At 38.3% G+C, this 25,824-nt stretch overlaps 1 protein-coding gene across 3 annotated transcripts in view; it reads left to right on the forward strand.

Annotated features, from left to right (window-relative positions):
• The first annotated feature begins 1,852 nt into the window (after nucleotides 1-1,852).
• Nucleotides 1,853-25,824, forward strand: part of Nipbl (NIPBL cohesin loading factor) — a 172,689-nt gene continuing 148,717 nt past the window's right edge. For 2 of the 3 annotated variants that reach the window (XM_042690590.1, XM_042690591.1), the window contains exon 1: nucleotides 1,853-2,395. The gene's annotated coding sequence lies outside the window, so the exon portion shown is untranslated. The remainder of the gene's footprint in view (nucleotides 2,396-25,824) is intronic. The other variant, XM_042690592.1, reaches the window with a different exon arrangement.

A 25,824-nucleotide genomic window follows, 5' to 3' on the forward strand; every position in this document is an offset into this window, starting at 1 on the left:
AGACTTTAGTTTAGTCAAAATAGCATGTATTTTGCAAGAAAGAGGGTAGTTTTGCTACACTCAGTAGAGCACAATGAAGCTCACTATAGATATGATCTGATGATAAAACAGTCCACTGGTCCTTAGCATGCCCACTTAAAGAAACCTAAAAGCAGGTTATTATCACTAGTTTGTTGAACTTTTGGTGTGGCTTTTGCGAGCTTTCAAAAAGTGTATTAGTGATCTTTTTCCAGTGATCTTTTTCAATATACTTGCATATTCCTCCTACATACTTTTCCAGTTCTTACTACTTTGAAAGTTCTCTGTAGCATACAAATAAATTAGCTTTATATAGGAGCATATTACGGATAGGAGTTCAGAAACAAGGGGAAGAGGTATCAGGAGCATCTACTGTGTGGCATTATTCTGGCGTAGGACACCACCACTGAGGAAAAGTCAAACCCCTTCTCCTCCTGGAACTTACCTTCTGCTGGAGAATGAGAGGGCAAAATATGCAAGAAAGGCTCCTAGAATGTTGCAAGGGAGCTTGCAGCTTCCATGGTGGCCAGGGAAGCACCGAGGGGACATTTGAGCAAAACTCGGAAGATGAGAAAGCCGACTCTAGGATATTGTGGGGAAAGAACCCAGCCGATGGACTAACAGGCAAGAGGTGTACTGGCAAGGCTACTAAGACAGGTGCCTCCCTAGAGAGGGAGGGCGCGGGAGAACTCCAGGCCGATCCTAGACCCTCACTGTGAGTTCTAGGGCAAAAGAATGACAGTAGGCACGTCCTCACCCCACTTCAGTACATCAGTCCACACACACAAATGCCAACGCTGCCATTAGCTGAATTCATTAACACATTTCGTCCCGTATGACTGAAAGACGCTTACCTACGGCACTTTTTACCAGAAGAACAGCCCCCTTTTAATGTATACAGAGTAACAGAACTGCGGGTGAAGAAGTCACTGCGTTTAACACAACAAGGAAATACAACAGGCACAGCAGTGTGCGCATGATCACACTTTGTACTCCAGCCTCGTCCAAGGCCTCGGCATTTCCAACAGACAAGAGGAAAGCGACGATCGGAGCGCTCGGGCCTCGGGGCCGGAGCGAGGCCCGCGGCAGGTCGTCGGTCCTCGGGGCTCGGCTCCACCCCCACGGAGACCGGTGCGCCGGGGCCGGCTCCGCCGCCCGCCCGCCCGCAGCTCGCTCGCTCGCACGCACAGCGTCGCCTACCGGCCTTCTCCCGACTGTTCCGGGGGAAGCAAAACCACCGCCAAGGAAAAGCAAGTGCAGCAGCGACCAGATTTCCCGAAATTAGTGCATCACAAAGCAAACACCACTCCACCTCGATCCGGCCGGGAGTCTTCACACGTCCAACGACTGTTCTTAACTTCACAGACACAACCGAGACGCCATTAAGTCAGGCCTCTCAAAAGGAGAAGTGAACGATACATCCATCCGCCCGGCCGCGGGGACACCGTTGGGGAGGGAGGGCGGGGGGGGGGGGGGCAAGCACCGTCGCCATCGAATCGCGGGCGGCCTCCGAGCGGCCGCGCAGACCGCGGCTCCCAGGAGCCCAGCTCGGCCTCCATCGCCGCAGTCCCGGGCCCGTGGGGCTGTCTGGGGCCTGAGCGTCCGCACGCCCGCGCTCCTCCACCAGAACTCGGGCCTCCAGGAAAAGAAAGCCCGGGTAGAAACCGGAGCCCTAGCGCCGCGGCACAAACGCCGCCTCGCAGGATCCACAGGGCAGGCAGCATCCACAGACGCCCAGAGCAGCAGCGCGCGGGAGCGGAGCCGCCGCCGCCGCCGAGCCGCCGGCCGCACCCCGGCCCTCAGGAGCGCGGCGGGCGCGGAGCGGCGCGGCGAGACGGGAGAGGCGAGCCGGAGTGACGGCGGCGGCGGCGGCGGTGGCGGAAGTGGAGTGGGGAAGAGGGGGTGGTTGTTAGTGTTTGGCGCCGGCGGAGGGAGTCATTCCTGCAGCTGCACTTCCGGTCGGCATTTTGTTCTGAGAGGGAGAGACGGAACGAGAGAGAGAGACACACACAGGGCTCCTTCCCCCCCCCGCCCTCCCCCCTCCCTCCGTCGGTACCGACTCACCCGACACCACCAAGCCGCAGGGAGGGCCGCCCCCGCCGGCAGGAGGATTGGTTCCCGGGCCTGTGGCGATGCCCCCCCGGTAGCGCAGGCCCCCGGCCGGGTGTTTGTGAGTGTTTCTATGTGGGAGAAGGAGGAGGAGGAGGAAGAAGCAGCAGCGATTTGTCTTCTCGGCTGGTCTCCCCCCGGCTCTACATGTTCCCCGCACTGAGGAGACGGAAGAGGAGCCGTAGCCACCCCCCCTCCCGGCCCGGATTATAGTCTCTCGCCACCGCGGCCTCGGCCTCCCCGTGGATCCAGACGCCGATTCGCCCAGGTAAATTCCTGCTCTTTATTTCGGCGGCGGCGGCGGCGGCGGCGGCGGCAGTGGCGGCGGCGCCAGGTCCTCAGCGTCTCTTCTCCTCGCTCCCCTCCCCGCCGCTTCCTCAGCGGCCCCGGGTCTCTTCCACGGGCGAGTCGAGAGTTCGCTCCTCTCTGGTGGCAGCCACCCCGGGTGGTTGGTGGTTTTGTACCCTCTCCCGGCCGGCTCCCGTGGTGGGGACTGGGCTCCTGCCGGGCGGCCGGGGAGGCGTAGGCCCGACGGAGAGTGCAGGCCGCGGGCCAGCGGAATCTACTTGAGCTCGGGGATTAGGAGAGCTCCGAGCTGAGCGGAGCGACTGCTGGTCGGTGACAGGCCTCGCCCGGGAGAGGAGCCGTAGCTAGTGAGGAGGCGGAAACAATACAACTAACAGCGAATGTGCCCTGTTCGTCCCCATATTTACAACTTTCCCGGTCCGGGAGTGGGGAACGTCCCAGTGAAACAAACAACCCCCCTTCTTCCCCCTGTGACCCCATGAAGGGAGGAAGTAGTTTCAGTTAGTGAGACAAATGTAAATACTCAGGAAGGGAGACCGTGGTAATTCTTTCTCTTTGCAAAACTTGTTTGGACGTTGCAAAGTTAATAACAGACTCGTTTAGGAGAGAAAAAAAAGAATTAAATCGTCCACATGTATATTAACTATAGAAAACCATAATATAGTAGACACCGCACATTTGCCCCCCCCCCCCAGAGCTTTTATTTTGACAGTGTATTGCACATGGGCTTTTTATTCAGAGATAAGTATGAAGTACTTGACAGGTTTTCTCTGCCGCCTTATATTTGTATGCGTTATGTAAGGACAATTTAAAACGACTGTACATAAAGCACTCAGGTACTTCCTGACCTAAACGTGTCCGAGGTTACAGAGTTTTAAATGTCACGAGCGTTGTGCCGAAATGAGAATAAAATCAGTTTTCTTCGAAAGGGTAAAAATCAAGTTATACGTAAAAATCCTTGGGATGTAAAAAAAAAAATGTAGAAAGTGCCATCCTTTTATGTCAGGGCAGATCTTCTTGTGGTCCCAGGATTGTCATTGGCTGTTTGTGCCATGATGTTTGACTGTGTAATGAGAGAGGTGTCATTTTAATAGGTCAAATGTATCTGTAAATGCTGGAGAAAAATATCACTTCGATCTTAACAAGTTCCAGTTCACGAGTAACTTAAGTGTTTAGAGTTTGTTTGTAGAGGCTCTGGTATTGTAAATTGGTGTAAGAGGACAGTGGGGGAAATACTAATTTAAAAGTCATCATTAGTCTGACAAACTGCATAGAAAAATGTACGTACCTGAGTTACTTTTTGATACTTCGTTTCATATTCTCTGTGGGAAAACTGATTCGTTAAAATGAAGCAACACTTCTCAATAAAGTCCCTTGTTTTACTTGTGGGTGTCGACATTGGATCAAAATTTTGGTGTCTTATTATTGTTACTGTAAAATGAGTTTTTGTGGGATAATTTCTGAGTTTAGCATCCTGCTTACAATAAATTGTTCCATATTTGCAGAAAACATACCGGTAAATGTTAAAAAGAGTGAAGTTAATATAGCTGTCACGTACTAGGCATGTTTTTAATGCTATAAATCCGTGTAGTAGTCAGTAGCGTGTCCGTGATTTGTATTGGTCAGGGAGCAGTTTGAATTTTAAAAAGCCTGAAGCTCCTGCTGAGCCCCAATCCCGGCCTCCCTCCCTCCCACTAATCTCCTATTCCTGTCTTTGTGCTGCCTGCTCCTGTTATACACTGTTTGCTACAGGGCCTCAGGCCTAGGGCGGGTGGGAGTTATGGGGGGGTGGGGGGAGGGAGGGTACGGGGTGCACGCATGCCAGGGAGGGAATGTTCAAATGAACAGATCTAAAGAGTTAGGTTTGGATGGGATGGATAGAGTGGGATAAGAGCTTCATTATAAATGTTTAAGGGCCTTTATATGTTGCTATGATTGTCTTGATAACTTTTACTTAAAATATTGAGATGCAAGTCAAGGGATGAACTACTGTAGATACTGGAAAGGAGAGTTCTTAGTTTTCATCAACAACTTACTTTTGAGTTTTATAGTTAAAGAGAGCCTTATGCAGATATTTGAATCAGTGTGATATAGATACCAATTTTATGATTTTTTTTCTTGAGTCTTTGGAATTAGGTTACAGTTATTTCTTCATCTTATTTTTCCAATCTTACATATATAATAATTTGTAAGTAATAGAGGTGTGGCTAGCTTTCATTAAGATTGCATGATCATTACTTGAAAGTACAGTTGAAAATTTTTGTTGTTGTTTGGCTCAGACCAATGAAATGGGTCCTTTTTAAAGAAGAAAATTAAAAACTTGATCTTTATAGCAGTTGGAAAAGACAATTTGTGTCTTACTAAGGGATACAGGTAATCTGTTGTACCTTCTATGTAGATTGAGATACTCACCAGTGAATTATTTTACAACCATACCTCTCCCTTAAAAAAAAAAAAAAAAAAAAAGAGGCAACTATGAAGCAGTCCAATAGCTTTATAGTTCTAGTTACACTATTTGGAGAAATATTCTTAATATAGACTGAAAGGAAATCTCAAAAGTTTGGTTTATTTTTTTAATCTCAAGATTTAATAACTTGAGAACAATTTTAAAATAATGAAAATCTAGTAAATCCAAATATAATATGAATACTTAGTTATTTTTAGTGTTTTTGTTTGTTTGTGTCGGTCATGGGGCCTGAACTCTGGTCTTGGGCTCTATCCTTCAGCTCTTCAACTGAAGGCTAGCGCTCTACCACTTGAGCCATAGCACGATTTCCAGCTTTTTCTGCCTACGTGGTATTGAGGAATTGAACCCAGAGCCTCATGTATGCTAGGCAAGTACCCTACCACTGAATCATCCTCCCAGCCCCTATTTTTAGTGTTTTAAGATGTGTTTATAGGATGCTTCCTTTAAAAAAAAAAAACTGTTGAACTGTTTACTAAAGTTATCTGAATGTGTTTTTGAACCTATGCTAGGAGTCACTACTGTTCAACTTCAAGAAGAAAAACATGGTATCTGAAGAAAGATATTTGGAGGGTGTCTTTAGGAATGAAAAGTGAAAGTTTGTACTATGATAGTAATACCAAACAATTTTGGTTCAGTATATTGATTATTATTTAATTTCAGAAATATGTGCAAAGCTGTACTAATTCGTAAGGGACATTTTCTTTGCTTGATATGAGACTACCAAACTCAAACATGTAGTTTCTAGGGCTTTCTAAACTAATTTCATATTTAAAATTTGGTACCAGTCCATCATCAAACTCTCATGGAAACATCTCAACCACCTGTGTTAGATTTTGACATAGACTATTGCAGTATTTTTACTTTTTCAAAATAAGAGTAAATAAAAGCTTTGAGTTTTACATAATTTTATTTAATTTTGTTCTTAGGAAAAGCATAATTTGTAAGTAATTTGAAATTTTTAAACTAATATTTTACTTTCATATTAAGTCATGGAGGTCTGGGATAAATAAAATTCATTTTAGAGAAATGTAGATAAACAGAAATGATTCTGTTTATCATATTTAGCATAAAAGAAATAGTATGTTACTGGTTGTTAACAGTAGAATTAATAGCTTTACAGATATTAAAAATCACTTTAAAATTATTTTTAGGAATTTTTCTCTATTTTTAGCAATTGTCACTTGCAATTGTCATAATTCTTTGCATTTAAATTATTTACTTTAGCCTGAGTCTGTTTACAAATACTTCATATTCCTGTGAGAGAAATAGGCAGCATGATTTTTAATCTTTATGAAAAACTTGAAAGAGGCCTTGTGATAAGCATAGATGCATATAGTGAGTCAATTAAAGGGGTTCCTTGACACTTCCTAGAGATGATACTTGTTTCTTGATTGTATTTTCCTGGCATGAAAATAGTAATTTTACATTACAAATCCTAATCTCTTGTATATGTGTTTGGTATTTGACTCTTTTATTTTCCCCTGTTTCTAGTAAATATTATATAAAGTAAAATTCTTTTGTTTGTAAAAAAGGGGGGGGACTTTTGTTTCTATTTGAGTTTAAAGCAGTTTTTTTTTTTAAATCTCTTTAAGGTCCTCATAATATCAAAGGGCATTTTATGTGTCCAGAATAATTTTCCTTAGTAAGTATAAAGTAATTTTAGATATTTGTTCTTGCATGTGATTTTTGTTTTGGTACAAATCTGGAGTTAGTTTTAATGAATTTTGTCAGATTGCATTTTAAGGCATATTCCTTTTTATTCCTATAGTGGTATTATTAAAAGACATACTTGATATAGCTTTGCCAACTAAGATTTTGCCTTAAAAGGTTTTAAAGGCTTATTTGCTAGGAATTGTGTTAAGTATGTCCCTCAGAATGTCATTTAATTCTCTTAGCCAACCAATGAAGTAGAAATAGTTAATAACCACAAATTACAGGTGAAGAAACTGAGGCTGGAAAGTGTTAGAAAATTGTTCAAGGTCTTAAAATCAGTAAATGCTTAATTTGATTTATATTTGTTCTTTAGAACTCAGAGGTGTACATTTTTAGTTTCAGTAATTTTTTTTTCCAAATATTGGAGTTTGAACTCAGGACCTCTCATTTGCCAGGAAGGTGCTTTACTAATTGAGCCATTCCCTCGTTTGTTTTAGAAAATCTTAATATTCCTTGGTTGTTGAGCTGATTCAGCATTTAGAAGTTATGCAGTCAAAACAATCATGTGCTCAAAGCAATTAAGTTTCATATTCAGCTATATATTGTTCCTATGGTATTTTTTTAATTCAGCAGACCTTAACTATTTTAATTGTATTAAGCAGTATGAGATTTTTTTTTTCTTCAATGTTTTTAGTATTGATTGAAATTGTGAAAGCATTTTTAAGGAGGAGAAAATTTAGTTTGGGAGAATTATTTCTTAACAATGTATATGAGCAGTTTTAGTATTGTAAATGAATCTATAATATGACTAGTATTTTTAAATTCAGTATTTATGTAGCCAACTAGCGCTGATCTTTTCAAAGACATCAACTTGGGAAGTTACATACTTATTCCAGGTGGTATACTTACTGCAGGGCTGTTGTTATTACATAACAACCTTATGGGAAATCCTTTGTGAAAAGGATTTATTCTTTGTGGTGAATCTTTATTTTTAGGGGTTTGAATTTTTGTTAAGTATAGTTTTTAAAACCTTAGAATTTAATCTGTTGGGTTTTTTTTGGATCAGGTACTGTGTTTAGTTTGTTACATTTGTAACATGTAATACTATTGTTTTTCACATTCCAGAAACTGTACCAGGACCTTTATGTTATTTTCTCAAGGTCTTGACTTTGGTTCTTTTTGTGTTTTATGTGTCAGTCCTTGGGTTGAACTCAAGACTTAGGCACTGTCTCTCAGCTCTTTTGCTCAAGGCTAATGCTCTCTACCATAGAGCCACTTCCAGCTTTTTGGTGGTTAATTGGAGATTAAAGTCTCACAGACTTTCCCGCTGGGCTGGCTTTGAACTACCATTCTCATACTCAGCCTCCTGATCAGCTAAAATTGCAAGAATGAACCTCCAATATCTTGGCTTGAGAGTTAAACTGACTTACAGAATGATTAAGTGACTAGCTCCAGGTTCACATCTAAGTGGAGAAAGTACTATAGAGCCAGTGATTTACCTGGTGGCCTTAACCACTACACTATGTATCATGATTTGAACCTCCAAGTTATCCACTGAAGTTACAATGTTTTTGTTTTACAGACATGGAAATAGAAACCTATTCGATTTAAGAAACTTGTCCTGGGTGGTAAATCTGGCAAGTGTTAGAGATAGAAGTCTGACACAAATATGACTAATTCTAAAATGTCTCTATTCTTTCTATTCCACCATCTTGCCTTTGAAGAGAAGGGGACGGTGAACAGTCTTAACTCTGTTGCCCAGGCTGACCTCTAATTTGTCACTCTCCTGCCTTAAGCCACCCCAGATTACAGGAGTGCACCACCATGTCTAGCAGTACAACTTTTGGTGAAAAGAGTGGGTTTGGTTATGAAGTCATCTAATTTTGTCTGGCATGGTTTATATCGATCCTCAAAGAAAAATTTGTGTGGTGGTAGGAATGTAATCTAGTAGTGCTTTATTCATTCATGCTAAGCACATGCTTAAAACTGAGCTATATTTATAATCCTCTCAAAATAGATTATACAAAGTGTGTTATGGCTAATTCTTTATTTGATTGTAGTGTGTGTGTATGTGTGTATACCCACACATGTGATGTGTGTGTATGTCCATCCTGCGGCTTGAACTCAGGGCCTGGGCACTGTCCCTGAGCTATTTTACTCAAGGCTGGTGCTCTACCACTTGAATCACAGCTCCAATTCCAGTGTTTTGGTGGTTAATTGAGATAAGAGTCTCACAGACTTTCCTACTTGGACTGGCTTTGAACCACTATCCTCATCTCTCAGTCTCCTGAGTAGGATTGTAGATGTGAGCCATCAGCTCCTGTAGATTGTAGGCTTAAAAAAAATACCTTGTTACTTTGCATCAGTTAGGCTTATATATGTAAATAAGCACTTAAATAGGATTTTGATTTTTAAATATACAAATTGTAGAATGTATTAGATCTATGTACCTGTGAAATGGACAGCTTTAGAAGTTTGACAAAGTTAGCTTATTTTTATGATAATTGTGATTCATGAATTAGTTTCTAAAAATGTTAAGAGTTAAAAAAAAGTTCCCAATAGTAAACTAAAACAATTTATGTAGGTAAATTGCTTTGTCATCTTACATATATGAAATGTGTTTAACAGATTTAATTCCTTTAAAAGTTTCGCTTTGTATATACTTGTCCTTTGTCAAAAAAGAAATACTTTTTTGTATAAATATGAAATTATCAATATTAATTTTAATATATACATATATTTAAATAAATACACACCTCTCCTGAGAAATTAACAAGCTGTATTGGATTTTTTTGTTGTTACAGTTACCATATTTAGGTCACTTGTCTTCTTCTAAAGAATTGTACAGTCTTGTATAGATGAGATATAGTTGTTTCCATAGGATTTTTCAAAAAAACTATTCTAGATAAGATACTTTAAATCTAGCAGTGTCTATGATAGATAAAATCATAAAGTCATGCTATGGTTTACTTTTAAAATGGGAATTTTTATGATTGTTTTTTATGATATTTAGTTTATTTGCAAAACAAAAAACTTCAAAATTAAATATATCAAGGAAATGCATCACTAAGTTTTATCAACTAAGACTTGGCAACCCTTTTAGTATTTTAAAACTGCTTCTAGACTTGACTTTTACCTAATAAGATTGTGGATTGCCAATTTCAGTTAAATAAATTAGTCATCTGAATGTAGGCTATATGTAATTTTATTTCTTGGAATGGCCAAGTTGAAATTTTATGTGGGTTTAAATTGGACATAGCTCCTTATTATTACTATTTTTAATAAATTGACACTGATCAAAGATACAGTATTCAAGATGCATGTTCAGTTGAAACTCCCTTGTACAACTATGTAAAGATAACAAAAATAAATTTCAAATAAAAAAGATTGATGCACATGCAAACATTCCCCACCTCCCACCTTCCCCTCCCCCTTAGAAGATTCTTGCATTGAAAGTTAGAGCTGAGTATGGATGGTTCATGCCTATACTCCTCGCCACTCTGGAGGCTGAGACCTCGAGGGTCACAGTTCAGGTAGAAAAGTAACTCTATTTCCAATTAACATGCCAGGCTGGGAGTGTGGTTTAAGTGGTAGAGCACCTGCCATGAGCAGGAAAGCCAAGCAAAAACCCTAGGCTCTGAGTTCAAGCCCTCCTACTCCACAAAGGGGTGGAGAAGTGAAAGGAGGAAGAGGAAGAGAAAAGGAGGTAGGGGAGACAGAGAGAGGGGGAGAAAGAGAAGGAAAGGGAAATCTAATGACCTAGTGGATATGGCATACAATTATAATCCAAACACTGGAGGCTGAGGTTAGGAAGATCCAAAATTTGAGGCTGGCTTGGGCTACACAGTGACTTCAAGGATGGCCTGGGCTACAAATCTCAAAAAGAAAGGAGCAGGGGGAAGGAGAAGAAAGGAAGGGAGAGGAAAGAAAAGAGGCAATATTGCCAGCTGGCTGCTGCTAGCTCAGACTTGAAATCCTACCTGTGGATTTCTGTTCAAATCTAGCCTGGTCAGTAAAGCCCATGAAATTATGTCCAATTAACCACCAAAAATCCAGAATGGAGCTGTGACTCAAATGAGTTCAAGCACCCAAGGACCAGCACCCAAAAACAACAACAACAACAACAACAAAACCCTGAAAACAAATGACAGTTTGTGAAAGGGATAAGGAATCCACTATTCATTTCATGACCTCCTTTCAGGTTATTCCTAAAGACACATACAACATACCTTTATTTAACTTTTAATCTTTTTATTTTTTGTGGTTTTGGTCTGCCTTTGTTACTACCTTTTTGTCTTTCATTGTAAATGGCATTTTTACATGTTGGATAAATAGGTATTTGTTTGTGAACAGTCTTGTAATTTGTTACTTCTGTAATAAAGCCTAGAACAATTTGAAAAGCCTTAAATTCTGAGATCTAAGTTCAAATACTGCCAATAAAAAATTGACATTAATCAATCATGAAAATGTATATCTTTGTAGTCTTCTGCTTTTCTTTGAAAATATGCATTTCAAATGTCAAAGAGCAGACATTTTTAGTAAGGATGAAAGTATAAGGCATAACATTCATTAAGAGTTTCTCTTATCATTTATTCAATTTCATAGCAGTTGTTTATAACTGCTATGTTAGTTTATAACTTTATTTTTTTTTATGGTAGTGGAAATTGAATTCAGTGCCTTGTGCTTAGGTTGGGGCTTTGTCACTTGAGTTGCACTTCCAGTCCTTTTTAATGAAATGGAATCCTGTAAACATTTATTCCATAGGCTGGCCTCAGAACCTGGATCACCCATCTTGGCTCCCCTAGTAGCTTGAATTTTGAGCTTCTGCCTCTGAGTTTGGCCTATAACTTGTATCTTGATAAAATAATTTATTCCTATATTTTTCAGCCACATAGTGCTTGTTCTATTTTAAGTATGCCTTTCCCCCCTTCTTTGTCCTCCTCCATTCCTTCTATGTGATGGATATCTAACTGGGCCTCATATTATTGATAACTTCAAGATACTGACTTTTGTCTTACTCTGTAGTCCTGACTGGTCTGAAACTCACTTTGTATCCAAGCTGGCCTTGAACTTGTGATCTTCCTGTCTCAGACTCTTGAGTGTTGGGATTTCAAACATTATGTCTGTGGATCTTCTCATCTTTGAACTTTGTGTTTACATATATCCCAAACATTACATGCATAATAACATAAGTTGTATGTAATAATGAATCAAAGAAAAGTTTAAAATAGTTCTATTTTTAGTTGTAAGGACTGTGAAATGGAGGATTTTTTCCATTCAAGTCCTTTGGACAGTATAATTGGATGCAAGATGCTGGGGTGTATTGCAAAAAGGTACATCTCTAAATGATCCCTTATTTTAATTTTAAAAGTTGTTATAGTTTAAATTTTTCCATGTGTAATAATGGAGATAAGCTAAGGAGAACTACATTACTGCATATCAAAAATGCTATTCAGTTAAATTATTGACATTTCTAACATTCAAAAATTATATTCTTATGACCTTTAAATAGTTGTATAAAACATTTAATTTTTGTTGTTGGTGGTGGTGGTCATGGGGCTTGAACTCGGCCTAGCACTCTACCACTTGAGCCACAGCACTACTTCTGGTTTACTGGTGCTGTATTGGAGATAAGAGTTTCACAGCCTTTTCTGCCCAGGCTGGCTTTGAACCACGATCCTCAGATCTTAGCCTCCTGAGTAGCTAGAATTATAGGTGTAAGCCAGCAGTGTGCAGCCTTATTATTATTTTTTAAAGATTTTATATTGTATCTTTTTATTTTCCTTTGGTATTGGGGTTTGAACTTGGTCTTACACTTGGAAGGCAGGTATTCCACCACTTGAAACATACCGTAAGCCCCATTAAAAAAGTTATGCAGTAATATTCTCTCCTAGGAGTTCCATTAGGTAGAGAAGACAGAGCCATTTAGTCTAAATGGTATAACTCTTATAACTCTTATAAAATATCTTAATTTTGAATACGAGAGCCCAAGTATATAAACAGAAAGTATTTAAAGAATAAATACATATTTTTGATAATTCTATTTTTTCTTAAAATACTAGAAGTTATTCTAATAAACTGTGTGTCCAGGCTGACTCTCAAAATAAAAAACAAGCTGGAAAAGGAATAGATTCAAGTGATATCTGACAAAGTATTACAATGTCTGGACTGAATGATCAGCTCAGCTGAAGGTACAGTTATAGAAGACAAGTCAAGGATTATATTGTTTCTAGTTTAAGTAGTCTAGTTGATGGTAGAAACATTAATTTACTCGATTTGTTTGGAAGAATAGTTTCTCTCTCCCTCCCTCCCATCCCTCTCTCTTTTTCTGGTTTAACCGGGTGTGGAACTCGAAAAAGTTTGAGATGAATTCAGATCTTTTTATTTGGCCTTTTAATTTCTAATATTTTGATGACTATCAGAGATTCCCTGGTAGAAAACTGGATCTAGAGACAGATTGTGAGTCATCAACATAGAGGTAAAGTGAAACAAGTCATGTGAATAAATGAGATAAATAGGAAAAGTGAGTAGAATTAAGGTTGAAGAACCACCTTGGGAATACAAGTACTTAAGAGTAGTCAAGGAATAGCTCTTTCTATCAAGGGTAAAAAAGTACCAGGCCTCATAGTAAGTATATGCCAGTAATCCTAGAACTTGGGAGAAGATGCAGGAGAATCATGAATTCAAGGCAACCTGAGCTACACTGTGAGATTCTTGCCTATTTGAACTTGCCTGTTTGAAAAACAACAAAAGTCTAAAAGTGAGAAGTCAGATGGAGAGGATGTTGAAAGGAGTGACAATGAACAAAATACCTTGTATTCATAAATTGATTTGTTATATGGCAACTCTTTTGTACAATTAAAGATAATAAAATTAAAAAATAAAAAATAGAATGGGTCAAACACATGCAAGAATAATAGAAAGGAATGTCCCTGAACATAAGAGAGAAAGCTATTTCAAAAAAGGAGGTGGAAAAGGTCAAATGAAAGGATCAGAAAATGATTTTCTCATAATCTGCTTCTGCCTAAAGTAAACAGCACTGTTTTTCTAACTTTAACCATTACAGGAGAGGGTATGATGGTTCCTCAGAATAACCTATGCTTTGTGTTTGGCATAAATTTACAAACATTAAATTTAAAGCAAAATGTAAACTCAATTTCAGTGAATTTTACCATTCCTCACTTCTTGTTCTACTGTCTACATGTTATATGGTCTAGTTCACCTGCTTGGTAAAGCATTTAACTTAACAGCATACACTAATACAAATAAATGCCATTTAATAATGTCAACTATATTAGATTTCGAAGGGTAAAAATGGGCAAGTAAGACTAATAGTTTTGTAAGAATAATACTAAGCTCTGAGAGAAATATCTAAGGCTGATCACTATTTTTCAATAATACTGTTAGATAAATGTTCCCAAAGTTAGGAGTACATTAAATATAATTCTAAAATTCAGTACCAATAAACTACTGATACATTCAAATGAAACCCAAAAGCTCTCTGCTAAAAGAAACCAGACACAAAATGCTGTATACTATATGATCCCATTTACATAACAAATGCAAATGGAAAGGTAAAACCTTAGGGCAGAAATCAGATTAGGTTCCAATGGTCTAGAGATAGCAATCTGATCACAGAAGGACTACAAGGGAACTTTGGGGAGTAATGGAAATATTCTGACTGTAATGGTAGTACTTTTTGACTGTAATAATGGTAGTATCTAAACTATAGGACTTCTGACTTAATGTCCAGCATGTCAACTAGAACAGTTTGAAAAAGGCATATTTTTGTACTTTGGTTTTAGCCTATTGTAATTCTTGTAGGTATCCACTCTTTTTCATACTTTTTAAGTGTTCAGAAGTAGGATAGAGAAGAAAGGTAAAAAGAAGGGCTTTGAAAGACATATGTTCTGAAACGTTCATTGGAAAAACATTTTCACTTTCATTGGAGGCAATAAAAAAACTAAAAGGCCATGGATATACCATTCATTTGATAGGCATGAGAACATTTTTAATGAGTCAGATACGTTGTGATTATATTACCTGCTTATAATATAGGAATTATAGCTCGTAGTTTTCTATAACCTCATAAATTAAGAAGCTTTATATACCCCTACTTGAACAATCTGCTCACAGCTACTGATTTAATTACTTGGGAGTCATTTTCTCTGAGAGATGGTCTCACTGTCAGGACAACTAGAACTAGAAATCATTCTGCTTCAGCTACAAGTGCTGGTGTTAAAGGTGTATACCACTATACCCATCTGTGTGTTCCTCTATTATGATGGACATCTTAAAATGTAACACTAACTGGATAATCAAGCCAAAAACTAAAGTAATAATATATATTTAAATCCTAAAGCAGTTTATAAAGGCTGAAAGAAGAGCCAGTTTGGGTTATTGGATTCTGGTGGTGGCTTACAAATAGTAAGCACTCAAAAAACAAATATTTGGGGGTTGGGAAGATGGCTCAGTGGTAGAGCGCTTGCCTTGCATGCCTGAGGCCCTGGGTTCGATTCCTCAGCACCACATAAGAAAAAAGCTGGAAGTGGCGCTGTGGCTCAAGTGGTAGAGTGCTAGCCTTGAGCTGAAGAGCTGAGGGACAGCGCCCAGGCCCAGAGTTCAGGCCCACGACCAGACCCCCCCAAAAAACCAATAACAAATATTTGAATAAATTAGTTTGAATATATTTTAAAATTGGGTTGTAGAACTAATTGGAGAAATGAGTAAGCCTTACTAAATATTGAGCAAGTTGTATAGAGGAGAGAAAACAGGAAGACCCAAAAAGGTAGGATAGTGTTGACATTACAGAACTGGCATAGTTTAATTATTACTTGTACTTGGACAAATAGGTTTGATTAGCTAGGTAAGAGAAAGACCTATGCACAGGAAAGTTTTACATTTATTCTATTTGTACCTCACTTCAGCTTCTGGATCCCACATTCTGTATTGTTAAGAAACAAATTGATCTGGGTGCCAGTGGCTCATGCCTGTAATCCTAGCTACTCAGGTAACAGATCCAGAGGATTGAGGTTCAAAAAGCCAGCCTGGGTAAAAAGTAGGCAACACTCTTCTCCAAACAACTAGCTTTTTGTTGGTGTGGCTCAAGTGGTAGATAAAAAAATTAGCCAAGCAACCATGTGACCCAGAGTTCAGAGTATTAGCAAAAAATGAACAAAAATATACAATTGATAAGTTCAAGATTAATGTGATCCATGTAAATCCAGATGTGCATATCAAGAATTGGAAGGTGTTAGGAGAAAGGGATTTCTTTCAGCTTCCAACTTTTTTTAGTTACTTTTGGTTCCTAGTATATGTCAGGAGTCATTATATTAATCTCCATGTTTATATGAAGGAGTTTACATATCAATTAAAATGGCTTATTTGTAATAAATTTATGAGTGTCCTAAAATTCTGTGTATGAATCAACTAGCTGTTTAGTGCTGTCAATATCTGTACTAATAATCATATGGCTTAATTGATTCTGATGTTTTTTAAGTAGAAAATAATCACTAATATTTTTAGCTTAGCACCATGGTCATATCTGTAATCCTAGCTACTCTGGAGACTGACATCTGAAGGATCTTGGTTTGAGGCTGTCCCAGGTAGAAAAGTTTGAAAGATTTCTTAACTCGTACCTAGGTGTGATGGTATGCACCTGTCATTGTAGCATATGGCTGATGATCACTGTTTTAGACCATCCCTGGCCAAAATCATTGAAATTCCTCAGTGAAAGAAATTAGGTGTGCTGTTTATCCCAACTACAATGTGAAACCTAGATGAGTTACAGTCCAGGCCTGTACCTAGGCAGGAAGGAAAACTCTCTCTCAAAAATAACCAGCACTGGGCTGGGAAGGTGGCTCAGTGGTAAAGTGCTTGCTTGCCTTGCATGCATGAGGCCCTGGGTTCGATTCCACAGCACCACATAAGTAGAAAAAGACAGAAGTGGCGTTGTGGCTCAGGTGGTAGAGCGCTAGCCTTGACCTGAAGAGCTGAGGGACTGTGCCCAGGCCCAGAGTTCAGGCCCTACCACTGACAAAAACAAAACAAAAAAACCAGCACAAAAAGGGGCTAGGGGTGTGACTCAGTGGCCTGCCTAGCAAGCATGAGGTCCTAAGATCAAATCCTAGTTCTGCAACAACAGAAAAAATTGTAGCTCAGGAACTCCATTTTTTTAGGGTGTTTGTTTGCTTTTTGTTTGTTTGTACTGGTACTAGGGTTTGAGCTTAGGGCTTCAAGCTCTTACTTCGCTTTTGCATTCTTGGCTGACGTTCTACCACTTGAGCCAGAGCTCTATTTCTAGCTTTTTGATGGTTAATTGGAGATAAGAATCTCATGGGCTTTTCTGTCTGGGCTCCATTTGATCCACAACCCTTACACCACAGCCTCCTGAGTAGCTAGGATTACAGGTGGGACTTTCTTAGTTTTCTTGGAAACCAGAATGATATACAGTTTTCTTATAGGTAAGATTAAATTGTGGAGTTAAGAGTTTTAAAATATTTAAGAACTTTGAAGTTGGAAGTTTCTCTTAAGTTTTTTTGTGATTTTTTTCCCCCCATTATAAAAGCAGTGTGTGCTGGGCACCAGTGGCACTGAAAAAGCTTAAGAGACAGTGCCTAGGCCCTGAGTTCAAACCCCAGTACTGGTGCATCTGTGCACATGCACAGACAAACACACACACACCCCAATGTAAAATGATTACATGTTATTTAGAAATAGGGAACATAACACAATTTCAAAGTTGTACCTTATTTTTGCTAGCTTTAAAAATAAAATATAGAGTAATTGTAGTTAAATATTTACATGTATTTATGTTAACTATATTGTTTTAAGGTTATACCATAGTTTTTTCTGTATTTTTTGTTGTTCAAAATTATTTGAAATGTTAGCCAATTTTCTGTCAGTGAGTGAACCATAACTAATTTATTCTATTGTTGATTATGTACTTTCACTTTTGTCTGTATAAATAATGAAGCAAAGAATATCCTTATATAATAATTTTTATATATGTAATATATATAATATGTGATATTATATATATCATATATATAATGTTTTTCATTTTGGGGGCTTCATTCTATAAATAGAATTTGGGCCAAAAGGTTTGACTATTTTTATGGCTCTTAATAAGTATTTCCAAAAATAGTTTTACCTTGTTATAATCTTTGGTTTCTTTCATGTTTTAATTTATACTGTAAATTCATTTTATTTTTCACATAGAGTATAATCCTATTATAACTATTCTTAGGTCATTTAAATGCTGTGATCTCTTTTCAGCACATTGCTTTCTGATGATAAAAATTATAGCTTGTCAAACTATGGATCATTTGAAATTGATGTTATCACAGGATCTAGTTACTTGCCAGGTGACATTAGCAAAGCTTATTTCTTCTACTGTAAACTGAACAGATTCTCGAATGTTAGGATTTCAAAGACTAGTGAACAAAACAAAGCAAAGAAATCTGGAAGAAAGGAGCAATTTCTAGGAATAGAATCATAGTTCATCAGTTGGTTGTCTGCAGAAAGTGGCAAGGAAGTGTGACTTGGAACATCATAAACAGAAAAATCAGTTTCTAGTTTGTACCTATTACTTAGTCTTAATATTTGAAGTATAGAACGTTCAGTGTGATGTGGACATGGCCGTCTTTAGTTAATGCAACAGTGGTTGTGCCCTGGGTCTCTATATTCAGGAACTATTAGACATTGGAAATGGTAAATAAAAGACTTCAAGGATCTGACAGTTTAATAAAGCTTGTGGACAGACAGGTAAACAAAATCATGTTGCCATATCTTAAGTCCTGTGAACAAAATGAACATAGTACAGGAGAAGCACTGAAGGAAGATCATTTAATTTAACACTACTGTGGAAGTAAAGTAACTCAGAAAAGTTCTCTTTGGAGAAGTGGTATGTAAGCAAGACTTTGCCTACTATTGCCAAACTTAAGAATTTGAGACAATGGTTTCTCGAGACACTGCAGATGGCTTAGATTATTATAATGTAGGATTGAAAAGGGTGTGCCAAAAATATTTGAAATCACACAAAGGGAATCAGGTAGAGATTTTGAAGGTATGTATCTTCTTTGCTAAGAATTATGTATTTTTAGGAAATTAGTACATTTATTATCTTTAAAATACTGGATAGTAGTCAGGAAATGAGATGCCAAGAAAGCTAATGGGAATTGATGCGAAGCTCAGTTGAGATAACATATAGAGAAGGAAGCCAATAACAGAAATTAAAGAGTTAACCTGGTTATAGTTGAGAGATTATATTTAGAAATTGGCAGTTTGGCAGATACTCTAAATTCATTTAGAAAATTCCAAAAAAAATGGAAAATGGTGAAAAAAATTAGAGTAAAAATACAAATTAGCACTTCTACATAGAATAAAATCAGAAATTATAAACTGACTACTCTCCTAAGTATCTTGTACTTAAAAAATGTCTTTAACAGTCAAATTACATCTTGTATGTACCTCTTTTAAGTAAATGCTTGTTTACTAAGTCCATTCCACAAATATTATTTTTGTTGACAGCTACCTTTCTAAATGTGGTTGAAACATATTTTGTTGTCAAATGTATTTTCACATGGGAACTTAATTTGTGACATTCTTAATGGATTATTAAGAAGGAAAGTATTTGATACGAAGCAAAGAAAAAAGTGTCATCAGCTATGTCTATCACTCATTTGTTCCCCCTCCCTCCCTCCCTCCCTCTCTTCCTTCCTTTCTTATTTGAACTCAGAGCCTTGCACAGCTTGCTTGCTTGACACTGTCACTTGAGCCATGCCTCTAACCCTGCTGGACTAGCTTTGAACTGTGAGCCTCCAGATCTCAGCCCTCTGAGCAGCTAGAATAATAGACAGGAAACCACTGATACCCATTCACTTCACATCTTTTTTTGTTGGTTGTAGGGCTTGAACTCAGGGCATTGGGCACTCTCCCTGAGCTCTTTGGCTCAAGTCTAGTGCTCTACCACTTTGAGCCATAGAACCACTTCTGATATTCTGGTGGTTAACTGGACATAAGAATCTTACAGACTTTCCTGTGGGGCTGGCTTTGAACTGTGATTCTCAGATCTCAGTCTCCTGAATAGCTCAAATTTACAGGTGTGAACCACTGGTGCCCAGCCTCAATTCACAGCCTTTAATTAAAGTGTTTACCTTCTGATTTTTGTATCCAAGTCCTACCTTGTTTCTATCATGATCTTTTTTTTCCCCACTAAGTAAGATGGCTTATCAGACTTTTGTTTCAGGATTAAAATACTTTTTCCACCAGTTCATATGTCTTCCTATCTTCTAGTTATATAAATTATATGTTGACTTGTCACTGTTTCTTATCAACTGCAAAACTAAGGCTTATTTGTTTGATTTTCACCTTATTTGTCTTCTACAATTAAAGTATAAAATTGAAGTCTAAGAAGGAAGGCCTGTGCTGCTTTATGAAGGTTGTTTGTTTGGATTAGGTATCTACCAAGTATTTGATAACTGATAGCTCATCTGGACTGGTTTGAAGAGATTTGGAAAATACCTCACATTCTCACAAACTATAAAAAAATTCACTCCCTTAAAATGTACAATTTAATATTTATTAGTATATATAATTGCTTCTTGTCCATGGGATATATTTCAAGATCTCTGTGGATAACTTCAAACCATAGATAACATTCAATGAGCTATATATACTACCTTTTTCCTATGATAAAATTTAGTTTGTGAAGGCTGGGCGCTGGTGGCTCATGCCTGTAATCCTAGCTACTCAGGAGGCTGAGATATGAGGACCTTGGTTCAAAGCCAACCTGGGCAGGAAAGTCCATGAGACTCTTATCTCCAAGAAACCACTAGAAAGCGGGAAGTGGTGCTGTGGCTCAAGTGGTAGAGCACTTGCCTTGAGCTGAAGAGTGCAGGGAAAGCGCCCGTGCCCAGAGTTCAAGCCCTCCAATAGACCAAAAAAAAAATAGTTTAATTATAGTTATATATAGTCTCGTTCATAGTATCATATTGTGCTGTGTACTCTTCTAGTGATGATATTTAATGAAAGCACATTGTGGTGTATCTTTGATTTTATCCAAACTGCTAACATAGTACTCTTGTGTTTTGGTGTCATTACTAAGTAAACTTGAACATATTCTAACAGACAGCCAGTCTGATAACCTATACAACTTCTTTTCTTTTCTTTTCTTTTTGTCAGTCATGGGAGCCACAGCACCACTTCGGACTTTTTCTGCTTACGTGGTGCTGAGGAATCCAACTCAGGGCCTTGTGAATGCAAGGCAAGCACTCTACCTGTAAGCATTATGCCCACCTTTGGTCCTCACCTCTCCCAGATCTGAGCTCTTCCCTGCCCTGGAGCTCCAGCCACACAGCTGGCCCCTCCCTCTCTTTGCCCAGACCCACCTGAATTCCCATCTACCTCACTTCCCTCAGACCCTGCTGCTACCTAGATAGTGGAGGCTGCGATGTGCTCTCTCTCTCCAAGGCAAATATGGCTCCTCCAATAAACCTTACAATTTTCTGTAGTGCCTGCCTACCTCTGCGTGATCCCCTAGGATGGATGTTGATGGATCCTTTCACTACCATTGAGCCGCTTTCCCAGCCCACAACTAAAGGAATGTAGTGCATGCAACTTGGATACATGGGATAAAAAGTTGGACAGGATGGGACAGAGCAGGGTAAAGCATTCAAAATGGTACACAATTTAAAACAAATTACTTCTAGAATTTTCTATTTAGTATTTCAAATTGTGGTGGACTATAGGAAACTGAAATTGAAAATAAAAGAGGACTATTGTATTTACAAATGTATACTCATCATCACTGTCTAGTTCTAAAGCATTTTATTACCCCCCCCCCCAAAAAAAACCCTCCTATGCATTAACCACTCTGTAAATTCCTTTTGCCCCACTCCTTAGGAATTGCCAATTTACCTTCTGTTGCTATAGATTTTTTTATATGTAAGTAGAATTATACAATGTGGAGTTTTGTGCCTTCTTTCTCTTGGTCATGCATAGTGTAGAATTTATCAGTACTGCATTCCTTTTCATGGCATAGTAGTGTTCCATTATGTGGACACATCACATTTTATTTGTATTTTATCAGTGGACAGATATATAGATTGTTTCCAACTTCTGATTAATATGAGTAATGCTGCTGTGAACTTCACAAGTACATCTGCATAGATGTGCATTCTTTATTTCTCCTGGATATATAACATGAGTAAAATTTCTAGATCATATGGTAACTTTGTTTAAGGAACTACCAGGCTGTTTTCCACCGTGTTTGCTCCATATTACATTCCCATCAGTGGTGTGTGAGGATTTTATTTTCTCCACATCTTTGTGAGTATTTGTTATGTGATTTGGCCTCTATTTAATTGGGTTGTCTGGTATTTTATTAATGTGTTATTAAATATAGTCTAGGTACAAGTCCTTTCAAGTGATATGATTTGCAACTATTTTCTTGCATTGTATGTGTTGTCTTTATGTTTTTCTTTGGTTGCTTTTGCTTTGGATACCAAAGTAAGAAACTATTGCCTAATCCAAGGCTTTGAGTAGTCTGTGTGTTTGGTTGTAGGTGTGAAATTCAGTCTCTGATCCATTTAAAATTTTTGCGTATTGTATAAGGTTGGGAGCCAAGCTCATTTTATGTGTGCCTATTTAATTATCCATCACCATTTGTTGAAAAGATTCTTACTTGTTGAATAGTCTTGGCATCATTGTCAAAAATCAAGTAGCCAGGGTCTGGGAATATGGCTTAGTGGTAGAGTGCTTGCCTAGCATACATAAAACCCTACGTTCAATTCCTCAGTACCACATACATAGAAAAGCCAGAAGTGGTGCTGTGGCTTAAGTGGTAGAGTGCTAACCTTGAGCAAAAGAAGCTCAGGTACAGTGCCCAGGCCCTGAGTTTAAGCCCCAGGCCTGACAAAACAAAAGCAAAAAAATAAAAAAAATTAGCCAGATGCTGGTGGCTCACAGCTATAATCCTAGCGACTCAGGAAACTGAAAGCTGAGGATCCCAGCCCAGAGAGTCCTCAAGACTCTAATCTTCAATTAATCACCAGAAAACTGGGAGTAGAGCTCTGGCTCAAAGTGATAGAGCAAGAGCCTTTACCATAAAAGCTTAGGGACATACATGTCTGGGTTCAAGCCCCACAACTGACAATTAAAAAAAAAAAAGGAAGACAGATGGTGGTAGTAAGTGATTGTAATCTTAGCATTTGGTAGTCTGAGGCCGGAAGATCACAGTTCATGGCTGACCTGGGCTTAGGGTGAGGTCCTGTCACCAAAAAAAAAAAAAAAAGGAAGTGATCAGGGTTGTTACTCAGTGGTAGAGTGCCTGTCTCAGTTTGTGAGGGCTCTAGGTTTAATCTCCAGCACCAGGATAATAATCAGTTGAATGTACATGTAATAATTTATTTCTGCCCTTAATTTTATTCCATTAATCTATGTGTCTATCACTCTGCCAGAACTATATTGTCTTGTTAATGATAGATTTGTAGGAAGATCAAAAGTAGAAAGTGTAAATCTTCCAACTTTTTTTAAAGATTGTTTTGAATAGTTTAGATATCTTTCAATTTCATATGAACTTTAGGATCAGATCTCCATCTTTTATAAATATAGGCAGCTAGTTTTTTATGGGATTATGATCAATCTGTAAAATTTGTAAGTTCTTCAATCAGTGAGCATTGGTGACTTCTCATATTTATAAGCCTTAATTTCTTTCAACATTGCTTTTTGAGGAGTTATTTGGATTGTGATTTACAAGCCAGCTCCTTCTACCATAGCCTGACCCTGTTTCAAGAAAACTTTTTTTGTGTGTATGGACTTGTCCTTGGGCTTAAACTCATGGCCTAGATACTGTCTGTGCTTTTTCATTGAAGGCTAGCACTCTACCACTTGAGCCACAGCCCTCTTCTTTCTTTTAGGTTGTTAATTAAAGATGAGTCCTATAGACTTTCCTGCCTGGGCTAGCTTTAAACTGCAATCTTCAGATTTCAGCCTCCTGTGTAGCTAGGATTTCAGGCATGAGCGACCAGCGTCTTGCCCAATTGGTTTTTGAATTTTATATCCTACAACCTTGCTGAATAAAGTGTTGTAACTCAATACTCCTTTTTCCTCCTGGTTCAGGAATAATTCCTGTTTGTTCTTCAGTTTGAGTTTTTCTGCACTTGCCAACAGTCGTTAAAATATAGAATTCTGTTAGTCTGTTCCTTTGTGACTTGAACAAATGGTTCTCAATAGGGCTGTGAGTGTGGCTCAAGTGGTACAGTGATTGTATAGCAAGTATGAAACCCTTAGTTTTGGGCTGGGAAGGTGGCTCAGTGGTAGAGCGCTTGCCTTGAGCTGAAGAGCTGAGGGACAGCAACCAGGCCCAGAGTTCAGGCCCCACGACGACCCCCCCCCCCTCAAAAAAAAGAAAAGAAAACCCTTAGTTTCAAGCCCCAGTAGCAGCACACACACATTACATGATTCCAAAAAAAAAAAAATTGTGACCATTAACTTACATTAACATCTTCATTTAATGTATTTGGATTGTAGCATAGGATTAAAAATAGAAGATTGTGGCCTAGAACTTAAAGCAGTGTGCTTTTACTTGTAATAAGGCATCCCACATGTATGTTGCAAGAAAAAATGGTCAAGTTTTAGTTTTTGTTGTCAGTGATAGTGTTAGCACTAACAGAATATTCTTTGGTTACTTCCTGGGTTTTGTTTTGTTTTTTGTTTTCCTTAGCATTTGTTAAATGCTTTTTACCTGTTACTTACTGTCATACTTAATAGGCTTGACAAAGAAGTCCTCATAAGGTAGATGATATTTTCATTTCAGTAATGAAGACATGGATGCTTAGGCATTGACATAATTAGCTCAAGAAACACAACTTGAAATAGGAGGCAGGAGAATTTGGACTTGTCTTTCTGATTGTAAAGCCTAGTCTTGAACTCTTAATTGATGTTCTGTACTGCCTCACTACCTGTAAGGAAGATAAGCCCTTGTTTAGTAATTTTTACTTTCCATTATCAAGGATACTTTTTTTTAATCATTGATGCTTACATGTTGATTATATTAAACATGAGAGTTAAGCCATAATAAATAAACTTGAAAGAATTTTAAGATTGGGTTTTGATTTTTACCTTAACTCTTTGCTTTTGGAAATCAAATACAGGATTTACCCATTTTTTTGATGTTGCTATATTATTTAGTGGTGGTTTCAAAAATTTCCCTGTTCTTTATTTTCAGATGTGGGCTTTGGAAACTCAGAGTCAAGATTTGCATCCAGAGTGAATAAACAGACTAGTAAAACAAGTCCTAGGGACAGCCTCTTATATGGTTTCAGGGCATGAAATTATAACTTAGAGAGGGATGAGTTGAAATTGAAGAGTAAAATAACTCAAGTTGAATTGTTTTACTTTAAATAGTTCCTATGTCTACATTAATAGAAAGTAACATGATTGATTTAGGTGTACTTACAGGTAAATACTGTTTTTGTTTTGAGCCTCTATGGAAACTTTATAGCTTGCTTTCTTTGTGGTTTGCCTTTCTTTGGTGGGTTTTTTTTGGGGGGGGGGGGAGGGGTTTTGTTTTTGTTTTTTGTGTCAGTTGTAGGGCTTGAACTCAGGGCCTGGGCTCTGTCCCTGAGCTCTTTTGCTCAAGGCTAGTAGCACTCTACCACTTTGAGCCACAGCTCCACTTCCGGTTTTGGGGTGGCTAATTGAAGATAAGAGTCTCACAGTGACTCTACCCTGGCTAGTTTTGAACTGCAGTCCTCCAATCTCAGCCTCCTGAGTATTTGTGAGGGTTACTGGAGTGCCTGGTCTTTCTTTCAGAATTTTATATTCAAATGTAAACCCAGTGTGTGCAATTGAGTTTAAGAAATTAACTTAAAGAAGACATTCAAAATTTTGGGTGTGGTGTTCAAACAAAATAAAATTTAAGGTGGATTTAAAGTAACTGATAATGGGCATCTTCTAAAGTATTGTTTTCTAAGTGTGACAGAAACTCCCGACTTTCTGAAACTTAAAAAAAATTGTAAACCTTAGTCATTCTTTCTGTGAGGTTATTTCCTAATTTCAGGCAACCCCCATCCCCCTTTCCTCTTCCATTTGTAACTACAAATCTCATTTTTCATACCCTTTGAAGCATCCTTTCCAGTGTAAATCAACTTCTTAGTTTTAATTCTTAAAAAAATATTTTAGCCCCAAAATGAAATAAGCCTTTTTCCTGAGTTTTTCTTTTTTTTAGAAGTCATTATGAAGGAATAGATATACGTTAGTTGATAATT

Source organism: Dipodomys spectabilis, unplaced genomic scaffold, assembly GCF_019054845.1.
Source record: "Dipodomys spectabilis isolate Male_0828 unplaced genomic scaffold, ASM1905484v1 ptg000138l, whole genome shotgun sequence".
In the NCBI taxonomy this organism is placed as follows: Eukaryota; Metazoa; Chordata; class Mammalia; order Rodentia; family Heteromyidae; genus Dipodomys; species Dipodomys spectabilis.